This window comes from Delphinapterus leucas, chromosome 13, assembly GCF_059928025.1.
Source record: "Delphinapterus leucas isolate spDelLeu-1000000601 "Yukka" chromosome 13, BTC_Dleu_Yukka2, whole genome shotgun sequence".
Classification (NCBI taxonomy): Eukaryota; Metazoa; Chordata; class Mammalia; order Artiodactyla; family Monodontidae; genus Delphinapterus; species Delphinapterus leucas.
The window spans coordinates 40,981,579-41,005,327 of record NC_143141.1 but is presented as its reverse complement, the minus strand read 5'-3'; the positions used below and the strand labels follow the sequence as shown (position 1 = coordinate 41,005,327).

The 23,749-nt window shown below is 37.1% G+C and overlaps 1 protein-coding gene across 1 annotated transcript in view; it reads right to left on the bottom strand.

Moving 5' to 3' along the window:
- Window positions 1-23,749, bottom strand: part of WDPCP (WD repeat containing planar cell polarity effector) — a 611,687-nt gene that overhangs the window by 572,533 nt on the left and 15,405 nt on the right. The window contains exon 3 of the mRNA XM_089922334.1: window positions 16,352-16,422. The gene's annotated coding sequence lies outside the window, so the exon portion shown is untranslated. The remainder of the gene's footprint in view (window positions 1-16,351; window positions 16,423-23,749) is intronic.

Below are 23,749 nucleotides of genomic sequence, written 5' to 3'. Positions count from 1 at the left end.
TCATTTCATGATGCATATAAGTCAAATCATTATGCTCTACACCTTAAACTTAAAGAGTGCTATATGTCAACTACATCTCAATAAAATTGGGGAAAAAAACCCTGCAATAAAATAGGTTAAAAAAAAAGAAGAGGAGAAACAGAATTTAAAGGAAGGTAAACCATAGAAGGTTGGTGGTATCTTAGAAGTAGAATTTTAGATTTGGAAGTGACCTCAACCATTATCAAGTTATAAATGAGGTAATGGGCTCACTGAGATTCAGTGACTTGCCCAAGGTTTCAGAGACAGTGGAAGTTTAAGGAATACACCAAAGTAGCCTCAAGTCTAATCTTTCCTTGACACTAGCCCAGTGCTGATAACCACTCCATAGTAATCTCAATGGTTTGTAGCAGCATCAGAGTCTTTTCTAAAGCGATCTAATTACGTGCTGATATAGATAAGAGGTTTGCCATCTTTTTCTGTAAGGGCCAGATAGTAAATATTTTAGGCCTTATGGACAACAACCAGTCTTTGTCTCATTTTTATTTTTTTATTGTAACCATTTACAGAAGTAAAAATCATTATTAGCTCAAGCCCCAGTTAAAGGCTTAAGGCTAAATTTGGCCCCTGGGCCAGTAGTTTGCCAATCTTTGTTACAGGTCAGAGAGTGTTGGTCAGCACACCTTTCATTGACCCAGAGCAAAATAAAAAAATAAGGTAATATAGTGAGCTAAATTCATTCAGTTTAAAGAAATGCCCTCTGTTCTGAATTCATGTCCTTCCTCAATTTTGGGAGAGAGAAAAGCATTAAAATGTTTATGGAATAATGGAATAATGATGATATAGTTTTTGTTTGTTTTTTATGATCTCAGTTAAAAAGAAAAAAATTAGTTACCTAAGTCCCCATAATTAATAATTATATATATTATTGATACCTGAAACCCCAAAGTCTAAAAGAGTACTTGTGGATATTCCCTGCTCCTAAATAAAGCATTTTAGGCTCTTAGAGTATATCTAAGTGGCATATACAACTGAATACACATAACTTAATCATAAGAAACCCCAATTGAAGTCTGGCAATTACTTCAAAGATATCTGAAAAGATTTTATGTTCCCTTTATTTGGATGACAGAATGTTACTTTGCCCAGTGAGTTATGAGTTCAGTACAGTTGCATTTCTGGTTCTTACATAATGGAAATAGCCTTTCTCAAGACCTATCTCTACTGGTATAGTGTCACATATGAAGAGAGACCATATTTTGCCCATATTTTTATCTTCCCACAGCATCAAGCACAGTCATGAGAACTATATTTTTTCTGATTGAATAAATAAGCAAAATAAAATGATCAGAAGTTCAGAAGGATGCTGGCAGGATTATGGCCCTTAGCAGATACGAATTTAGAGAAATTTGGGGAATAGTTCGGGCTGAAATACGTGTGTATTCCAGGTGGACTAACAATTTGGCATCTTTCCAAAGCAATATCCAAAAAAGTATATGTTCAACACTTATCTAGAGGTAAGGCTAAGTGTTTAATGGCAGAAGAGTGTATTAGTTATTGATTGCTACATAACACATTACTCAGCAGATTAAAACAACAATGTTTATTGTCTGAAATTTTCTTTGGGTCAGGAATTGAGGAGAGGCTTAACTAGGTGGTTCTGGCTCAGGGTCTCTCATGACTTTGTAGTTAAGCTGTCAGTTGGGGCAGTCATCAGATAAAGGTTTGACTGGGTTGGAGGATCTATTTCCAAGATGGCTCACTCAAAAGAGGACTCGGTTCCTCGCCATGTGGGCCGCTCCATAACGTTATTTGAATGTCCTCTTGACATGGCAGCTAGCTTCCTCCAGAGCAAGTGATCCAAGAGAAAGTGCAAGAAGGAAGTCACAATGTCTTTTGTTACCTAGTCTCAGAAGTCACACATTGTCACTTATGCCATAGCCTATTCATAAGAAGCAAGTCACAAAGTCCAGCCAACACTCAAGGAGACAGAAGAGGGAAGATGGTAAGTACCACCTCTTCAAAGGAGGAGCATCAAAGAATTTGTATATATATCTTCAAATCACCAAAAATAACAATGGACAAGTACACTGCCTCTCCTCTATTGTTCTGAACAATTCAATTTTAATCTCAAACTTGCATACCCTATCATCACCGTTAAAGATGGTTTAGTGTTCTCAGCATGCCCTATGGGAAGGAGGATCCACCCATTAGCCCCAAGTAGTTTACCCAAATATTTCTTTTAACCCATGAATATCAAACACCATTTACACATTTTTCTCCATATAATAATATTTTCAGTGATATTTTAGTCTCACAATGAGGTTTACAGATGTCCTAAGTTAATGTCCCAAAGAACTTCCTTGCTGAACTTTAGCTCTGCCTGAAGGTAAAGAACTGTGGAAAATATTGGACTGAGTTTCTTAGAGGAACATTTCCTACAAAGGATGATTTTTTTTGAAATGTACAGTATTCACAACTTCTCACTTAAGAATTTTGCTGCATTATACCTAGTCCTGCAATGTATATCAGAAAATTCTCTATATTATCGTTAGCCTATACAGCTTAAAAAAACAAGGAAATGTATTGTTTCTTGCACCTAAAAGAGAAGGAACAAGAGTTCTGAAAAATTCTAATTCTTAGATTTCTTTAGGACATTCTTAACCAATTATTGGAAGTAGCTTAGGACATTGTTCTGAGCATAGAGCATTTTACCCAAATTCTAACCAAATGAAACACCAGATTTCATACTTATATCTGTTCAGGAAGGTGAAACCTTTCACATAGTCATAACACAAAAAGCTCAAGGTTTTCTCTTTGTAGTTAGATTCTTTATAGCATTTCTAGAGACTCTGACATTTCAAAGGCCCATACCTTGAAAGCTATCTATACAGGGAGTAACACAGACACTTGAGAAGAATGGTCAGAAGAGATGGTGCCTGCCCACCAGCATTTACTTTTAAAATTATTGATGTTTGCTGTTGGTAGGAACGTAAATTGGTGCAGCCACTATGGAAAACAGTATGGAGTTTCCTCAAAAAAATAAAAATAGAGTTGGCATATAATCCAGCAATGCCACTCCTGCACATATATCCAGAGAAAAATATAATTTGAAAAGACACATGCACCCCAATGTTCACTGCAGCACTATTTACAATAGCCAAAACGTGGAAGCAACCTAAATGTCCATTAACAGATGAATGGATAAAGGAGATATGGTACATATTTACAATGGAATACTACTCAGCCATAAAAAAGAATGGAATAATGCCATTTGCAACAACATGGATGGACCTAGAGATTATCATACTAAGGGAAGTAAGTCAGAAAGAGAAAGACAAATACCATATGATATCACTTATATGTGGAATCTAAAATATGACACAAATGAAACTATCTAAAAAACAGAAACAGACACACAGACATAGAGAACAGACTTGTGGTTGCCAAGGGGGATGGGGGATGGGGGATGGGGGAGGGATGGACTGGGAGTTTGGGATTAGAGATGCAAACTATTATATAGAGAATGGATAAACAAGGCCCCACTGTATAGCATGGGGAAACTATATTCAATATCCTGTGATAAGCCATAATGGAAAAGAATATGAAAAAGAAGATATATATGTATATATATGTGTGTGTGTGTGTGTGTGTGTATATATATATATATATATACACACACACATATATATAACTGAATAACTGCTGTACAGCAGAAATTAACACAACATTGTAAATCAACTATACTTCAATAAAATAAATTTTAAAACTTATTGATGTTTATTATTGTCATTAGAAACTTATCACTAAGCTTCTCTATGGAATTATGTCTCATGAGATTCTAACATTTTCACTCTGACATTCATTCCTTAGCAGAGACACCAGCCCTGAGAGCAGACAAAGCTGTGTGTGACCTATGAATTTCAAGCATATAAGGAAAAAGAGTTTCTGATTTAATTCTGAAAAAAATAATCAAGTTGGTCATCAGATTTATTGCCTGCAATAAATTTACAAATTTTTGCTTTTAAAAATAGCATGGTATATCTTTCTGGCAGAATTGGTATAGTGTAAACCAGAAAAGTATCATCTTTTCATAATATGTTGTTGAGTAATATAAAACTAGAATAAACTAAAGGTTGAAAAATTTGGTTCTTTGCTTAAGTAACTTTGGGTAGTGAGTTAAATAATTTGCCAGCATTTATCATCTGCTGTAACCCCATCTCTTTATTTTCCTGTATGTTTAAAATTATTTTTCTGGGTACTTTTTATTTTAAATAAATTTATTTATTCATTTATTTTTGGCTGTGTTGGGTCTTTGTTGCTGTGCGAGGGCTTTCTCTAGTTGTGGCAAGTGGGGTCACTCCTCGTTGCAGTGCGTGGGCTTCTCATTGCGGCGGCTTCTCTTGTTGTGGAGCACAGGCTCTAAACGTGCGGGCTTCAGTAGTTGTGGCATGTGGGCTCAGTAGTTGTGGCGCATGGGCTCAGTTGCTCTATGGCATGTGGGATCTTCCTGGACCAGGGATTGAACCTGTGTCCCCTGCATTGGCAGGCAGACTCCCAACCACTGTGCCACCAGGGAAGTCCCCTGGGTACTTTTTAATAGCTCTTAATATAGAAATTGTTTTTCAAACATTACACTTGTTTTATTATGTTTCATTATTTTTACAAAACAGATAATACCTTAGTTCATTCAGGCTGCTACAACAAAATACCACAGGCTGAGGTTATAAACAACAGAAATTTATTTCTCATTGTTCTGGAGGCTGAGAAGTCCAAGATCAAGGCACTGGCAGATTCAGTGTCTAATGAGATTCTGCTTCCTGGTTCATAGATGGCCATGTTTTCCCTGTGTCCTTCCTTACAAGGCAGAAGTGGGGAGGAAGCTCTCTGGGTTTTTTTTTACAAGGGCACTAATCCCATTCACAAAGTCTCCACCTTCATGACATAATCACCTGTGTCAAAGGTCCCAATCTCCAAATACCATCATATTGTGGATTAGGTTTCAACATATGAATTTTGATGGGACACAAACAGTCAGTCTACAGAAGACAATGAGGGAAAAAGTGAGTTATTTCCTAGTAGCTCACCTATTTAATATGACTGAGGAGGTTTACAGCTCAGGCTTGAGTTCTCCCTCAGTTTCACTCACCACATACTAAATTCAGTATGTACAGGTAAGGAATTTTCAGACAGGCTTTGGGAATTTAAATTATTGAACACAAAACCACACAATTTCAGTATTTAGCTTTAGATATGTACTTATCATTATGGACAATTAAGCGCCATGCTTTTATATTTAATTTCACATTGTTCTTTTAATCTCTTATTTTCATATCTCTTCTATCACCAGAAAACTACATGTGACAGAATGAGAAAAATTGCCACTGAAATGAAATAACTGCCTTCAGAAACAGATTTATCCCAGATGATACTGCACTTAGAAATGCAATTGTGACTGACTATAAAATTTTATATGGCTCAATCCTCCCTTTCATACCCAGAGGGTTGATACCATGTCTTTCCAAGCACACTAAGGAGAAGCATCTTTCTCAATTCTTATTCCAGGGTTTTGAAGGCATAGAAATGTCCTGGAGAACAAGCCAGGTACTCATATCACGACTTCATGGATGTGCCCTTATCCTTCTAACTGCAAGGTAGCCAGACCCCACCTTTGCAAAATAATGTTGGCAGAATTCTTGAGGGTCATGGTGGAATAGTTCTCTTCTAACCCCTTCTTCTTCAGGCCTATCTCCTTGTCATATGTGACAAGAGCACATGTAGAGTCCATGCCAGGCTATCTCTGGCTGGAAATAGGAGCAAAAGGAAAGCTAGCCAAGTCATATCAAATTTATGTGGCTTCATTCTCCTTTATAGAAAGGAAAGTGTCAAGGCCAACAACTTAGATCAAGAAGTAGATATACCTTTGACAATTTCGTTTTCTGTTGGGAACCCATACGTTCAATGAGTACACCCCCCTAATCCCATTTAGGATCACTGAATTTCAGAACTGGAAGGGTATTAGTGACTACAGTTGGAGTTAGGCAGTTAGAGGTCAAAATGTCACCTTTATTATTGATAAGGTTGTTTGGAGAATGAGGGTTAGGACTGAGGGGCCAAATGACCTCGCTAATATCCCCAGACATATCCTGCCTTACCCCACCCTCATTCCTGCCCCCAAACCAAACCTTGAACAGAACCTGAGACTGCCTCATTCTGGTCCAGGGCTGAAAGTTTATGTGCTTATGTTCTTTTTAATAGATTAACTCCACTCAATTATAATCTGTGGATTCATGGATGTCAGCCACTAACAAGGTGGGGTAAGAGGCCAGAGTGTTACTCTGGGGAAGTCCCTCCACATGGAAACAGAAGGAGTGGGGGAAAACCTACCACTTTCCAGCATTTGTGAGGGGCAGACAGGAAGACTGTTAAATAAAAATCTTCCATTTCATTTCAAAATAATTTGAGAACAGTCTAATAAGAATATACTGTAAATTATTAATACAAACTCTAGTTTACTCTTAATAATCTATAAAAGACTTTTACTAACCTCTGTTAAACATATTAGCAAAAAAAATTAATAAAGTTTAAACCACCATATTTTTCCTCTTCTCAAAGTTTTATCATAACAATTTGCCTTACATGTCAAATTGTGAATAATTCAACAACAAACTTATTTTGAAGAAAGTAATACTGGAAATAGAACTGCTCTCTCTATATATATATTTTTAAATTTTTTGGCTGCGTTGGGTCTTCATTGCTGCATGTGGGCTTTCTCTAGTTGCCGCAAGCGGGGGCTACTCTTCGTTGCGGTGAGCGGGCTTCTCATTGCGGTGGCTTCTCTTGTTGTGGAGCATGGGCTCCAGGCGTGGGCTCAGTAGTTGTGGCTCATGGGCTCCAGAGCACAGGTTCAGTAATTGTGGCACACGGGCTTAGATGATCCGCAGCATGTGGGATCTTCCCGGACCAGGGCTTGAACCCGTGTCCCCTGCATTGGCAGGTGGATTCTTAACCACTGTGCCAGCAGGGAAGTCCCAGAACTGCTCTATATTAAAGAACTTTACAACTAAGAAGATGAGTTTTGCTTGCAATTCAATTCTAAATGATAGGACTTTCAAAATAAAATCTCAGGAAATGATATTACTCTGGACTGATGAAGTTCACAATTAGCATTGTGGAAGCCATCAGTTAGAAAGCAACCAAATCAACTAAGGCAGTAACAGATCTATATGACAGGTGTTCAGTGTCCTTGTTGAATTATTACAAAGTGTGTCTATATAAAATCTGAGGAAATTAGGCTTTTAGTTCTGAACGTTAAGACCTTTATTCATTCAGGGTTCATCATTTCAATAAAATACCTCAGGTCACAAGGCTGCAAGCTTACATGTTATAATCTTTAATAGAAATGTTATTTAGAACAGGAATTTACAGAAATGAAACTGGCACGATACTGAAAAATCATCCAAGTTGCCCAAATCATGAAAAATAGAATATTTTACTTAAGGTTTTAAAATTTTAATTCCTTCATAAGAAATATTTTTTTCTTTAAATGAAAAAATTTCATGTATAGTATACCTTATTTACACTGTAGCCAGACTCCAAACCACTCTACAACAATGGGCTAATCAATCTAATAAAAAGAAAAAGTAATTTTTAAAAAAAGCAATATATAAAATAGAACCAAAATACCATGGAAAACTGCAGATACAAGGTTGGTTTACACTTCATTGAGCATTTTAATTAGAGGTTCTATACTTCTTTGATCTGTCCTTTTCTATTCTCTTCTGGATGACCTCATCTACTCTCATGATTTCAAATACCATCTTATATGTTAATTACCTTCACGCATGTACTCCAGCTATCACTTCTCTCCTGCTGTGTTGACCTGTATTTCTCTTGCCATAGGACAACCTCCTCAAGACGTTTACAGTTTCATAAAAAAAAAAAAAGGGCATGTAAAAAAAAATTATGGAAGTGTCATAAACATTAATAATATCACTTTGGGGCTTCCCTGGTGGCGCAGTGGTTGAGAGTCCGCCTGTCGATGCGGGGGACACGGGTTTGTGCCCCGCTCCGGGAGGATCCCACATGCCGCAGAGTGGCTGGGCCCGTGGGCCATGGCTGCTGAGCCTGCGTGTCCGGAGCCTGCGCTCCGCAGCGGGAGAGGTCACAACAGTGAGAGGCCCGCGTACCGCAAAAAAAAAAAAAAAAGAAATAATAATATCAGTTTGTACAAGGTACTGTGAGTACAAAAGAAAGACAGGAAAAGCTTCATAGAGGAAATAACATTGGAGTAGATATTTAGGGGAAGGGGCAAGAGAAGAGGAGGAAGTGTCATCATAGGGAGAAACAACAATGTGAGTCAAGCTCCTGAGTAATGAATCAGCCTATAAGCTAGTTCCCTAAAACATGGGCACTGGAGTACAAGTGGGAAATGGCCAGAAACCATACAAGAGCCAAATAAGGGAAGGCCTGACTTGTCATACTTGGAAATTTAAATGTATCCCATATTTCTTACGCCTATTGTGCAGAAATAGAGAACCATTAAAGGGCTTTTTAAGCAAAGGAGAAATAGAATCATAATTAGATATAACAGGAAAAAAAAAAATTTTCTATTTTAATTCCTACTGCCTTCTAAATAGCCTGAGTTGAATTTGTTCTGCTGAGTCCCTGAAGAGATTTGGCTGTACACATCTGTGAGTAGAAAGCTAGAAAAGCTGAACTGCTGTGCCTTCCTGAGGGAGAAGGAATTCCCGACCATAGGGAAATGGGCAGAGGTGAGATAAGCTAGCAAAATAGCCAAAGGCAGTGTCCCTATAATTTCCATAAAATACTAACTCACAAACACTTTCAGTGGTTGGTTTTTTGTTTGTTTTGGTAGAAAATAAGCTTCAAGGTCATTCCCAGAGACAGTGCCCAGTAAGCAGATAGCAAGGATAGAGAAGACTGAAAATGTTGTGACAGACAGACTTAAGGTGGCTCCCCATGATCTTTACCTCTTGGTGTTCACATCTCTGGTGTTCATGGCCCTGTGAGTGTGAGCAGGACCTGTAACTTGCTTATAATAAATATAATATAGCAAAGACTGTCACTCCCATGATCACACTGTTCTGTCTTGGTAGCAATGCCTCACTCTAGAGACTCTCCTTGCTGGTTTGATGAAGTAAGTAGCCATGATGGGGAAAGTCCACATGGCAAGGAACTGTGGGTGGTCTCTAGGAGCTGAGGACAGGCTTCAGCCAACAGCCAGAACAAAGTGGGACTTTGAGTTGTTTAACTACAAACAAATGCATTCTGCCCACAACTTGAGCACGTTTGAAAGTAGATACTTCCCCAGTCAAGCCTTCAGTTGAGAACACAGCCCTGCCAACACTCTGTAGTCTTGTAAGACCCTAAGTAGAAGACCCAGCTAAACTGTGCCAAACTTCTGATACAGTGAAACAACAAATGTGTATTGTCTTAAGCCTCTAAAATTTGTGGTAATTTGTTATACAATAGAAAACTAATACAAATGTAACAAACCCCCTCCTCAGTCTCCCCCTTCACCAAAATGACAGCTATTTCCTAATCTGTGGCTTTAATATGAACTCTGGGTTATATAAAGTTTGGAAAAATCATTTCTAAAGTAGTTGAAAAGATGAATTAGAAGGGTGGAAAGGAAGATTAAGGTAGGAGATAATGGCAATAGCCCAGGTGAGAAATGGTGAGAGTCTGAATCAAGTCAGAAAATATAGGAATAAGAGCAGGTTTCAGGAGGAATATAATGAGACCATTTGGGACACAATAGTTCAAGGTGTCTGTAGAACCTCTAAGTGAAGACAGTAAGCTTTGGTACTAACTGTGAGAAATGCTAGTTTTGATCTGGCAAAGGTCACCTTGTCCTGGACATACCATCACAACCTGACAGTAACCTGCCTTTTCAGCCCTCACCATGTATTCTATGCTTCATGGAGCTATCTGATGCTCCCCAAATAGAACACACATATTCACATTTCCATGTCTTTGCTCATGTTTTTCCCTCTGAATGAAATGCATTTCCCAGTTGTGCATATTTATGAAAATCCAATTCACTTCTTAAAATCCAATTAAAATATCAATATGCTTTGTTAGTATGTAAGCTTCCTCAAGGACAGAACTTTTTGTTTTGTTCACAGATATATCTCAAAACTCCAAAATAATGTCTAGCAGGTAGTAGGCACTCAATAAATACTTCCTGAGTAAATGGATGAAAGTCTTGGAATTAGCCATTCCTAATTCTCTACCCAGTCACAGAGCAAGTACTAGTGTATTCCTCATGCTTAACAAATGTTTGCTGATGAACAGTATAACCTCTCCTAATGTTTCTGAACAAATGAGGAAAAGAAAATGTAAATTTAGTAGGAGAGATAATGGGTGTGTAGCTGAACTTTAGTTCTGTTGAACATTGTGGATCACTTGTTAATTCATTACCGAACATACTATATGCAAGATGTGACTGCTACCGAAAAGTCATTCCTAACCCCTTCTCCCTTGCCTCCCTCTCATTACAGAGGTGAGGCAGACAGTCATTTCCTGAGCCCCCTTTACAGCTAGAGATAGTCTTGTGGCACCATTATGGTCAATGAAATGCAAGGAGAAAACTATTGGATAGATGATTTGAGAAAGATATGTCTTTTCTAGTAAAAAAAAGAGGCACATAGAAAGTTCTAGTAGTGTCCCCTGCTTCCTGCCTTTGAAAATGGTTCTGACGCTTGGAGCTTTTGCATCCATCTTGTGACTATGAAGAGAAGGCAAAAGGAATCACAGAGCTACCAACCTGAACCCCCTACATTAAGCTGCTAAAAATGTCAGCAAGCACCTATTCTGGATTTCTTATTATGTTAGACAAATAAGCCCCTCTTGCTTAAGATCTATTAGTCTGTTATTTGTAGTTGAAAATATTCCCAAACAAGTAGAGAAGGTTTAAAAGTCTGGATAATAATACAATCTGGTAAATAACGCTACATATGAAATGCCCTCAAAATGCCTAATTTGATTTTGAAATTGTGGTTTTGAAAGTAGTATCTACATATCTTTTAAAAATATGTATCATAAGTTACACCATCTCACGTTTGACTATGTTGTCATAGTCTTCACTGTCTCTTCTGTTAAACCTCATCCTGTGGATAACTGTGTCAAAATGAAGAAATCATGATTTCAACAGAGTATATTTGTTTCTCTGATTTCAGAGAAAGGCCTATTAAAATTAAAATTAAAGGGACAGAATAAAGTAAAAATGAAAAATTATGATTAGTGAAAATTCCAAGTTTATCCACCCAAAAGTTTCAAAGTAATTATACTCCAAAATAGTGGCACTGTATCTACACTTTTCAAAAAACTTAAGTAAGCTTTTTGATTTACAAACATTGCAAAAGACTGGGGTGGTAATGACAGAGCACATTACATAAGTTCGTTCCTATCTTTAAAACTGCAAACCATTTTACAGGACCGTTTTTAAATTGTCTAAAAAGTATAACGAGAACTCTATACTTTTCTCTGTTACACTTGTCAAGTTTCATCAGGGCCTGAGTAGTGTTTTTTGTTTGTTTGTTTGTTTCTGAGCAGTGTTTTAAATTGCTCTTATAAATGAATACTGTAGCCAGTCACCAGTTCCTAGTATTGTTGAATAAATGAAGCAAATAGTCAATAAGAAACTACCAGTGTAAGTAATAATCTGGGAGGCTTTCCAATAGATTAAAAAGGAATCATTTATTAAAACAATTTCTAAGAAATTTCATCAACAAGAACTGCTCTGTATTATTGGAATTACTCTACTATGAAGAGTAGAGTTATCAGCATCTTCCTTCTTATTTTTTATTCACAAGCACTATTTAGTCAGGAAACACTTATAAGGCTAAGAAAGCACTGAGATGGGCCTGGAGTTGGAGGATACACAAGTGAAGAAGACAGAGTTCCTCTCCTCTAAGACGCTTTCATTGTAGAGTAGAAGCCAGACACACGGGAGAAAGCCTCCAAACCACATCCCAGTAGTTCTATTAACGATGGACCTACCAGAATCTAAGGGTAGAATATCCCAGATGGATGGCTTTGTTTGTTAAGGAACTGCATTTAAATCCATTCCAGTGGAATGGTCCATGTTAGTCAGGCCCATAATGAGATAAATGTATCAAATTTAGCCATGGTGATGGCTTTAAGCAAGGGAATGCAAAGTATCATAACAAAACAAAGAACTGACAGAATGGAGTCAAGCTGTGTTTTTGTTTTTTACTTTAACCAAGTATTGCTGTTATTTTAAGGGGTTAACTTTAATCAGGTATTTCTGTTATTTTAAGGAGTTAAAGTCAATGTTTCCTGATTTGAAACTTGTTTGTTTCTTGATAGTATCTTGAGAAACAAAAATAAATATACTTATTAGAATTCCATATCTTGTCTCTTGGCAGTATTATGTTTTCACTTATACAACATATTTAGATCAGGTATATAGATGCTGATCAATTCTTACAAAAGTTCCTGCCAGAATTAAAAATGTCACTATGGGTAATTACCACTTAAAATTAATCACATCTTATATTAAGATAATTAGAATTGGAATTCAAAACTGTGAAGCTGAAAACATATCCACAAAAAGCCTTGTATAGGAATATTCATAGCAGTTTTATTCATAATAGCCAAAAGAAAGAAAGAAACAAATAAAGAATTCAAGTGTCTATTATTAGGTAACTAGATAAAGAAAAATGTGACATTGTGTGGGTTGAATAGTGTCTCCCAAAAAGATATGTCCACCTGGAACCTGTGAATGTGACCTTATTTGGAAAAAAGGATATTTGCAGATATAATTAAGGATCTTGAGATGAGATCATCCTCAATTAGGGTAGGCACTAAATCCAATGACACTGTCCGTATAAGAGACAGAAGAGAAGAAAGACACAGAGGAAAAGGCCATGTGAAGACAGGGGCAGAGGTTGGAGTTAGGCTGCCACAAGCCAAAGAACACCTGGGCCACCAGAAGCTGGAAGAAACAAGGAAGGATTATCCCCTAGAGTCTTTAGAGAGAAGGAGCATGGCCCTGAAAACACCTTGATTTGGGGCTTGTGGCCTTCAGAGATGTGAGGAATAAATTTCCATTGCTTTTATATATATATAACAACAGAAATTTAGGGAATTCCCTGGCAGTCCAGTGATTAGGACTCTGTGCTTCCACTGCAGGGGGCACAGGTTCAATACCCTGTCAGGGAACTAAGATCCCACATGCCACACCGTGTGGCCAAAAAAAAAAAAAAAAAAAGTCAAAACTATTAGCCAGATAGGGCTTTGCATTGACCTTAGAATAAAAACCAAAAATGTGTTGCTGCCTGCCTCCCAGCCTTTCTTCTTCCTCCCCTCCTACAGCTTCTTGTAACAGGAGGTACATGATCAATGCTGACTTTTAGAAGAATCCTCTGGCAGCAGTTGGGGAAAGCCTGGAAATAAGAATAGTTAAGGTCCACTGGGATAACTTAAATAATAAGGAATCATTTAATGAATGTCTGAAGTAGAGTGACAGTGGGAATGAAGAAATGATGGATTCCAGGATGAATAAAATATTATTCACCCAATGAAACACTATATAGCAATGAAAATAAACTATGGCTACATAAGACAACATGGCTGAATGTCCCAAACATGCTGTTGAGCAAAATAAGCAGGACACATAAGGATATAAACAGTATGATTCTTTTTATAAGAAGTTCAAGACAGGAAAAAACCAAACTATGTTGTTTAAGAATGCTTATGGACGTTTAATAAAGAAAGACGTTTAATAAAGAAAAAATTATAACAAGCCAAGATAGTAGTTACCACCAGAGGGAAGAGAGCCATATTGTATGCATGTTATATCACGATTTAAAACAAAGTTTAAAAAAGTATGAATCCTACAGAAACAGTTGAGATAGACAGAATTGGAATTTATATATGGAAGGTAAGGAGGGGACCTGGGTTCAAATCTTGGTTCTGTTTCTCACTAGTGGTGTGACCTTGAACAGTTATTTAACCTCTCTAAGCCTTGATTCCTACTAAGGGAGCTAACAGGACTGCTACTAACATTAAAGTTATCTTCTGTCTTCGAGGAGTCACCCCCTCTGGTTGGTCTGGGTAAATCTCCCTCAAATTACTGAGTTTATTAAATGCATTGTGATTTCCTATGCCCTATAATGGATAGGAGTTCCTCAGCACCTTTACAGGTCAGCTGGGATATTAAGCCGTTTGCTCTTATAGCCCTGTTCTCAAACTTAGACATGTATCACAATCTCCTGGAGGTCTTATTAAAACACAGCTCTGGGCTTCCCTGGTGGCGCAGTGGTTGAGAGTCTGCCTGTCGATGCAGGGGACACGGGTTCGTGCCCCGGTCCGGGAAGATCCCACATGCCGCGGAGCGGCTGGGCCCGTGAGCCATGGCCACTGAGCCTGCGCATCCGGAGCCTGTGCTCCGCAACGGGAGAGGCCACAGCAGTGGGAGGCCCGTGTACCGCAAAACAAACAAACAAACAAACAAAACACAGGTTCTTGGGTCTCATAGGCCTGTAGTGAGGCCCGAGAATTTGCATTTCTAACAAGTGCTAATAAGTTCCCAGATGATGTCATTACTACAAGTCCAGGGACAACCTTTTGAGAACCACTACTCTAGTATTCTATACTTTATTCGCAGGCTGTCCAAATACAAGGGAGAGAAACACTTTACTCAGACACTAGGAAGGAGAATGATTCCGTCCACTTGTGCAGCACTATTTTTCCCAAAGGGAGTTGGCTTTCCACAGTTACAGACCTCATATGTCCAGTATATACCCTCTCCTATGGACATCCTCAGAAACACACATTATCAACAAGGGTTTGCTGCTCCAGTAAGGAATTAGGGGGAGGAAAGGAAGAAAGGGGCAGGGGGTCAGGAACATATGTTCAAGTCATCTCACTCCTGTGAGAATTAAAGGAGATAAAAAAGCATAGCACCTAGGACATTAAGAGCACTCAATAAGTGTTAGCTGTTATTGTTATGACTTTAACTTTTTTCAGGTGGATGTTTGCAAAGATGGTTGCATCATAAGAGTATACAGGATGAGCAGGTTTATCAGGAAGGTGATTAACTTCATTACCAACATTTTAATATCTGTATTTTCATGTTTATAAATTTAATATCATGGCTCTAAGGTTAAAATTGAGGAATTTTATAAAACAGAGTTAACAAGTCATATGAGAGACAGAGGAGACAGCAGAAAGTTTCTGGAGCTTCCTTTGGGAAATGAAGATGTGGCTGGGTTTGAGACTTAACTAGTTAGAAGGTATCCCAAATGCCAGCAGCTGGTTGGCTCATGGAAACTAGGTTTTAAGAGCAGGCAGTAAGCACATGTTAAACTTGTGATGTGCTTTGGCAGAAAGTCTTGACAAACCTCTCTCATTCTTTAAACACATGGTTCCAAAGTTTCTAAACTAAGATCAGTCTGAACATTGACTTTGCCTTCCATGGGTAGGGTGGGTGAGTGAGCAGATTTTGCAATACCTTATTAAAGGTGTCAGGGTTTTGCCCTCTGCAAGAAACAAGTGTTCTTTTCAGGCAGGAGTTTCTTTTTGGCACATTCCTATACTTTAATATTTGTATCTCAGCTATCCATTCCAATATTATTTCTATGCTTTACATGCTTTCAAATTACCCTGAGACATTAACATAGATTCTATGAATTATACAGACCCCATTAAAGTAAAAAACAACACTACATAATTTTTTTAAATGCAATAAATAAATTTAACTGATAATACAAACATTTGTAAAATTTTAGCAACCATTTTGTAGTTTATTTTTTAAGGTCAAATTATGAAACTATAACTAGAAAATCCACATAGTTGATATTCTTAAAAGTGAAATACAATTATTAAACTCATTCCGCATGATTCAGTTAAATTCAATTCAACACTTATTTGACTGGTAGGTGCAGGGGACACAGAGGTGAGTAAATGATGAGGTCTTTGTTCTTAAAGAGTTCATGGTCTTTTTGACCATGTGTTTGATTATTTCTTTCTATGTCTCTTTCCCCCACTTGAATATGACTGTCTAGTCCCTAGAGGAGGAGGTGACTGACTGCCAGACAGTCTGAACTTGGAGCTGTCACTGCAGAAGTGAAGTTTGAGTTGGCATTTGAAGGATACTAAGAATTGGGGTTGGGAAGCGGGGAGAGAAGTGCAGGATATTCTAAATTGGACAACAAGTGCAAAAGCACTGATGTGGGAAATAATTTGTTGATACTGACAAGCACCTCTGTGTGGCTGCAGCTCCTGTGCTAATTTTAAGAGGTGTGCAAATGAAGGTAAAAATTTAGGGGGGCCAGATGGTGAAAAAAAAGATTTCTGTTTTAAGGAGTTTTGATTTTACCTGTAGGTGACTGGGAGCCATGGAAGCTTCTTAAGCAGCAGAGTTAGATCAGGTTTGTGTCCTGGCAACAACTGTAGGGTCAACAGGAAAGAGAGTGAACCATAGTGAACTATCTGGACAAAAAGTCATGTTAGGATTAGGTCACAACAGCCCTCAGGAAGCAGAATGCTGTCTACTGTTGTTTCCAAATGTTTGATTTGACAGTAACCTTAAACTATTTTTAACTGTTATATTATACAAAATGGAACAATTGCTGAGAATGAATTAAAACTGAAGGCCCATTAGCCTAAAGTTCAAAATAAAAGTGTAAAATCGAAGATATCAAAGGATTTCAGAAACACACACACACACACACACACACACGTTAGATATGAAGTTCAGGGGTAAAGATAGGTGTATTTCTTTCGTGGTCAGTAAAATCATTTTCAACAGCTTAATAAATGACATAAGATTAAAATTTGAACCATCTTTGTGTGAGGGCAGAGGAGGTATGATTGCTAGTATATGCAGTGGAACAGTTACATATTTTATTAAAGAAAGTCGAAAAAAGAGTTGGGGTTTGCGAATCAATCAGTTTGATCTTTAAAAGGAAAAATATGGGAAATGATATTAATAGTTATGTATAAAAGATGTCAATCTACAAAGCACAAAAAAATGGTTAGAATAATAATTTTATACAATAAACAGTCATAGGAGATGCTAACAAAGTACTGGGCAATATGTCACTCGATAAAGGAAAATATATGTTTGACTACACAAAGGTTAAAAATTGACATAAACCACCAACATAATAAAAATCTGAAAGCTAAACCAAACTGGGCAAATATTTGTGATAAGTACTGCAGTATGGAAAGCACGTATATACCCATAAGAAACCTTTAAGATTCTAATAAATGAATTGGCAAGATAAATTAATTTTTTTAATTACAAAAGGAATGACTTAAAAACATTTGAAAAACAGTCAGCCTCACTAATTAAGAAATGCTGATTAATAGATTTAACTTTTTTTTTGCCTATTAGCAAAGCTTTTTCCCCCACTTTGTTTTGTTTTATAAAGTGCACACCCAGTATTGTGAAGACTACTGTATTGTGAAAGGGGCACGCTCTTCCTTGCTAGTGCGTGACATTTGGCATTATATATTAAAATGCCTGTAACTTTTGATTTAGCATATGCATTTTGGGGACACCTTGTTAAGTGGAAATACATGTTTTATTTAGCTTGTTGTTGTTCAAGTATCAGGAGTCCTGTTCAAGCTCCATAGGGCAATGTGGGGTTTTTAGTGTTAGAACCCATGGGACCTGGAAAGCACCTGGAACCAAAGAAATTCTAGGTATTGGCCGCTCTCTCTCATCATTCTCTCATGGTATCTCAGATACTCTCTGCAAGTCTGTCCCCTCTCCCCTTTCTGCTAACTGGCTGCTTCGGTTTATCCATAGTTTGTGACTTTACACATGTTCAGTGCAGGTTAGCAGGGGATTCTGTTCATCATCACTCAGGAATCCAGGCTGATGGAGACTCCTCATTAGTGTGCTTCTTTGATAACTGTGGCAGAGGTAAGGAAACATGGAGAACTGTGTAGGGGCACTTAAAACATCTGCCCAGAACTGATATGTATTACTGGTGCTCACATTTCACCTGCCAAAGCAAGGCACATGGCCACAACCAACTCCAAAGTGGGCCAGGAAGAGCAATCCTACCAATATCCAGGAAGAGAACCAAAATATCTGTGAACAGTCCTTGTGATTTCTTCATCATAATGTTTGCATGCTCACTTAAACTTCTCATAAATGAAGATTAAATTGAAAATTATGGTCCTGCATTTTTTCTTTTTTTAATTTTTAAAAATTAAGACATGTCAGCACATTTACCGACATAAAATTGTACAAATGAGCACAAATCCACAACACACATGCATCATGCTCAGTTAAAAACCAGTTAAATGTTCAGATGCATCAATTTGGCAAATTCTCTGTTGAGGCAAAATTATATTGTAGCCGATTATGCAACAAAAACAACAGACTAACAAGTAAGTGTGGTGTCATAATACTGTATCCTCTTATAAGTATTTTAAGCAATCCTTGTAACTTTTAGTTCCTTCTTCTCTAACCTTTATATTTAAGATAATTAGTTCTACTAATAGATATGCTAATGGTTTAACCTTGAAATAAAATTTTTGAAAATCTACTACTCCTTTCTCAGGCTTCTGAGTCAGCTTAATTTAAAAGTACCCTGAAATTACTATTTGCAAATATTTATCTTACTCCTGCATATATAAAATAAATAAATTAATTAAATGCTAATGATAATAAAAGACAGGAACTGTCATCCATAACTCTTCTTTAAATTTATTTATTTAGCTGCACTGGGTCTTAGTTGGGACCTTTTAGTTGCAGAAAGATCCCACATGCTGCAACTAAAAGAAGATCCCGCATGCCATAACACTTGATTTTAAAATTTTAGTGTGTTCAACAAAGTAGCATCCTTCCTCTACTCCTTAATAAGCAAATGTTATATAGTTAAATTAAAAAACAAATCTATCCTAACAAATACATTTGTCTAATTTACATATTGAAATTCTCCCTAAAATTTCATTTGGAAAAAAGTTCCAATGCTAAAATTAATTTTGAGAACTACTTCTGTAGATCACTTTCTTTGTCATGAATCCATTTCGTATTTATCTGACTTTTAGATCTCTTTTATTTTGAAAAATCTTCTAAAAATGCAAATGTGGTCTCTTGTGTCTCATGACTTTCAGACTTTCTTCAGTCTCTGCTTTGTTAGCCATCCTAGCAAGACTCCCTAGTTAACAAAATACCAGAATTTTAAAAGCAGTTTACACTGCATATTTGTAAAAAATTTTTTCCATAAACCTAGAGAATGAGGCAAGAATTTATTTTCTACAATCCCATGCATGCTTATTACTTGGCTAACAAAATTAAGCCCTCCTGACCTTATATCATTGCTCCTTCTCAACCCCTCAGCTTCGGTTTTATTGAATAAAACATGGTGAAAGAGTGTTCTTCTCAGAATTTTCAAAAGATATAAATATTAGCATGACCCAAATGTTTCAATCAAACCAGTTACTGCTCTTGTGGTCTCATCTATATATTGGTTGTACACTGGCTTTATTAGTCACATCCATCTTCAGCCAGCAACATTTAAAAAATTCAGTAGAATGTTCGTGGTTTCTATGATAAACTCTTTGAGAAAGTGAGCTGAGTTTACCATTTCTAGTCAGATCATTTCAGTTGCATAAAACAGGCAATTCAACTTAAAATGACTTAAATAAATAAAAAGGAATTTATTGGCTTACATAATTGAAAAGTCCATGTGTAGACAGGAGAAGGAGGGTCTCATTTTAAAGGTTTAAACTCTGTCACCAAGATTTAGTTACTCTGCATCCTTCACTCTGTCTTCCCCTGCGTTGTCTTCACTCTCAGGTTCCATGTGGTAGTCCCCAGAAACTTCAGGCACATATTCACTCAGATTCAAATTTATAGAAGAGGCATTGTCTCTTCCCTGTTGTTCCTTAACAAGTCCCAGGATCCACTTTGATTGGACCATTTTATTCACATGTCCTTGGCCAAGGGATACTAGGGTCTGTATCAGGAATTCTTTGGGCTGCAAGTAACAGAAAAATCTAACAGTAGTTTAAACAATGTAGACATTTATGATCTCATTTAACAAGAAAATTGAAGGTAAGCAGTTCAAAGGCTAGTGCCATTTATTGAAGTTCATCCTTTTTCGGTCATCTATAATACCCATCTGGCATAAATCAAGTTACTGTATATGTATGGATCAGTTTTTTGACTCTATTCTGCTTCCACTGGTCAATTTTTTATTGCTGGGCCATTGTCAATATGTTTTACTTAATATATATTTATAAGAAGTCTTGATATGTGATACAGCAAATCTTCCCCAGTTCTTCTTGAGTAGTATCTTGGCTATTTTTGAGTCTTGGATTTTCCATATAAATTCTGTCAAGCTTGGCAAGTTAAAGAAATCCATCTAAGATTTCAATCGAAATTAATTTGGATAGATCAATTTTGAAAGACGTGTCTTCTTTATAATATTGTCTTTCTAGCCAACAGTGTGATTATATTTCTCAATATATATTTTTTTAAGATATTTTTTCTTTTGATGTGGACCATTTTTAAAGTCTTTATTGAATTTGTTACTTCTATTTCTTTTTTCTTTGTGGGGGGGTACGCGGGCCTCTCACTGTTGTGGCCTCTCCCGTTGTGGAGCACAGGCTCCGGACGCCCAGGCTCAGCGGCCATGGCTCACAGGCCTAGCCGCTCCGCAGCATGTGGGATCTTCCCAGACCAGGGCACGAACCCATGTCCCCTGCATCAGCAGGCAGACTCTCAATCACTGCACCACCAGGGAAGCCCTGTTACTTCTATTTTTATATTTTGGTTTTTTGGCCACGAGGCATGTGGGATCCCAGCTCCCCGACCAGGGATCAAACCTGCACCCCCTACATTGGAGGGCAAAGTTTTAACCACTGGACAGCCAGGGAAGTCCCTGTATGTCTGTTTTCATTAAAGTTTTATAATTTTCTCTATAAGGCCTTGCCTAATATCCAAAGGATGTTATAATTTTTTCTTGCTATCATAAAAATTATTTCTTAAAATATTATTTTCCTAATTGCATATAAAATGCATTTAAATTTTGTATATAAATCTTGTATCAGACATTTTGACAAATTCTTTAAGTCTAATGATTTGTCAGCAGACCCTTGGATTTTTCTATGTAGAAAATCATATCACCTGAAAATAATGATGGTTTTATTCATTTCCTTCCAATCCTTTAACTTTTTTTTCTCTTATTGCAGAACTTCTTCTTTTACTTAAGTATTTCTATGTCCTCATATTATAGTTCCTGTAAATTCAATTCAGGTATATTTTTGTATGTTTTTTTTTCTTACCTGATAATGTCTATTTTTCAATTGGTGAGTTGGGTCCATTTACTGATATATTTGGATTTATTTCTTACCATTTTATCTCATACTTTTCTCTTTAAAAATTAAAAAACATCTTTTTACTTTAAAAAATGTTATTTTTTCTTGCTGCTATCTACTGCATTAAATAAAATTTAGTTACCTCACTCTCTATTGTATTTTGGAATAGTACATTCTACATATATTCTTTAGCTATATCCTTAATATAAACATTTAGAGTCTGGAATTGCTAAATATATCTACCTTGATCATGAATAAAACAAGGGCCTGGAATAGTTTTCCTGTGTTCACTCTACCCCATTGTTCATGTTATTACCATTAGTATTTTGGCTTCATCTTATTTTTGTACTCCCTGATGAGTCATTATTATAATCATTGTTTTATATGAATAATACCCATTTAGATCTTCCCCATATATTTACCTGCTCCCATTGCCCTCTGCTATTCTTTTCTTTTGAGAAGGGTCTCTCATTCCTTTCTTGTGGTATGATTTATTTAATTATGAAGTATATCCTTTAGTAGGGAGTCTCAATTTTTGGTCTCTCAAGTTATAGTTTAGCTGGGTATAAAATTTTAGGCTGACATTTATTTGCTCTTGTTACTTGGAATATATTATGCCATTGTCTTCTGACTTATATTGTTACAACTGAAAAGTCAATTTCAATCTAATTTTATTCTATTGGCATGGTGAGTTCAAGGATTTCTAGAGATCAAGGAAAAGACAGAACAATGAGATGGCAGTATTGCATAATAATGCTTATTAGGTGGCACTTGGACAGAACTGCATGAAAGGAAAAGTCACTCACAGCAAGAGATTTTTCCAGAGACAGCAGCATGGGGCCACCACTCAGAAGAGGAAAAGGGCAATGGAACTCCCAAGGAGACAGGAATCAGAGAGGGGGCTACATGTCTAGGATATGTCACTCAGTGGTAAGGTGGTGAATCTCTGGGTCAGAGATCTCTGAAGGGCAGCCCAGTTTGGGGTCTTTTATAGCTACAAGGTTAGTCTTATCTATAGCTAGAAGAGTTTGGGTACAGTTTTGTGGGATATGTCAAATAGGTAGTATCTAAGTGGCTAGAAATCTGCTTATTTGGTCTACACTTAAAACAATTGGATGTATAAAAATTTGACTTTGGTGCTGGTGGGTTTTGATCTAATGGTCCTAGCCTGCTGTGAATAAGTAAACAACATAGGAACCAATATACAGAGGTCATCTTTAACCTATTTATTTAATAATTGGGCAATCTATCTTTTCTCTCTGGATGTTTTTAAGATCTCCTCTTTATCTTTATCTAGGTGTAGATTTTTTTTTCTGTCTTCTTGCCACTATGTCTCCTGAACGTCCCAAGAATGTTCCCAACTCAAAGTTTTTGCATGTCCTAGAACTGCAGCTTGGAAAGCAATTCCTCCAGATATATTTTTGGCTTGCTTCCCCAACTGGTTCAAGTCTCTGCTCAATTACTTCCTGAGAGAGGTCTTCCCTGACCCCAATGTCAAACTTTCTTCCCTTACCCTTTATTTTTCTTCATAGAACCTTTTATATACTACTTGACATTTTCTTAAATATTTATTTGTTCATCATCTGCCTCCCTCTCCCAAGAATATATACCTACAAGGGCACAGACTCGGTTTTATTCACTACTGTGTCCCTAGTACCTAGAATAGTACCTAGAACACTAGGTTCTTCATAAGTATTTGTTGACTTAATGAATTAATAGCCTTTCCTCTGTGCTTTATTCTTTCCTTTTTAGGAAGATGAATTCTTTTCTGTGTATCTATGGGCCAAATATGGCTGCCCCAGAATGATACCCTTTTTCCCCAAGTGACCAATACAAAATGACCAGAATTTCTGAGTTCTAATTCTAAATTCCTAGGAGAGAAAGTCTGACCAGTACAAATTGGGTCAGTAGTCTCTCCTTGGTCAAAGTAGGTATGGCGAGGTGGTGGGTCACAAAGTGCATGTGGTCACAGAGGTCTCACCCCACTGGAGTAGAAGCTTTTAGAAAAGGGAGGATCTGGGCAAGAAGGTACTCAAGAATTGTCTCATGTTTGCTGTAAGGGCAAACTGAGTTAAGTTGAAAGTCACCATAGAAATGCAAGCAATTATAGTGTTCACTGATAGGTGAAACATCACACAGAGACAATAAGGTAAAATGATTTGTTGATTCAAGATCATTCTTAGCATTGGGTTACATTGTGACAGTGATATTTAAACTGTTTGATTTCTCTTGCTTTATCTTCTTCTTACTTAATCCATTGCCTGGACTCCTAAAGTCTTCAATTCTCGGCCCTGCCCCAGCCTTCCCTCTCTTGAGTCTTGAGTAATCTTTAAAACTTACTGTTAATTTTTCCTTTCTTGCTAAGTGATGGTAAGATTGCTTGTCATTTTGTTTCTTTAGAAAAATTGCCTAATATTTGCTTTTGTTAGGAAAT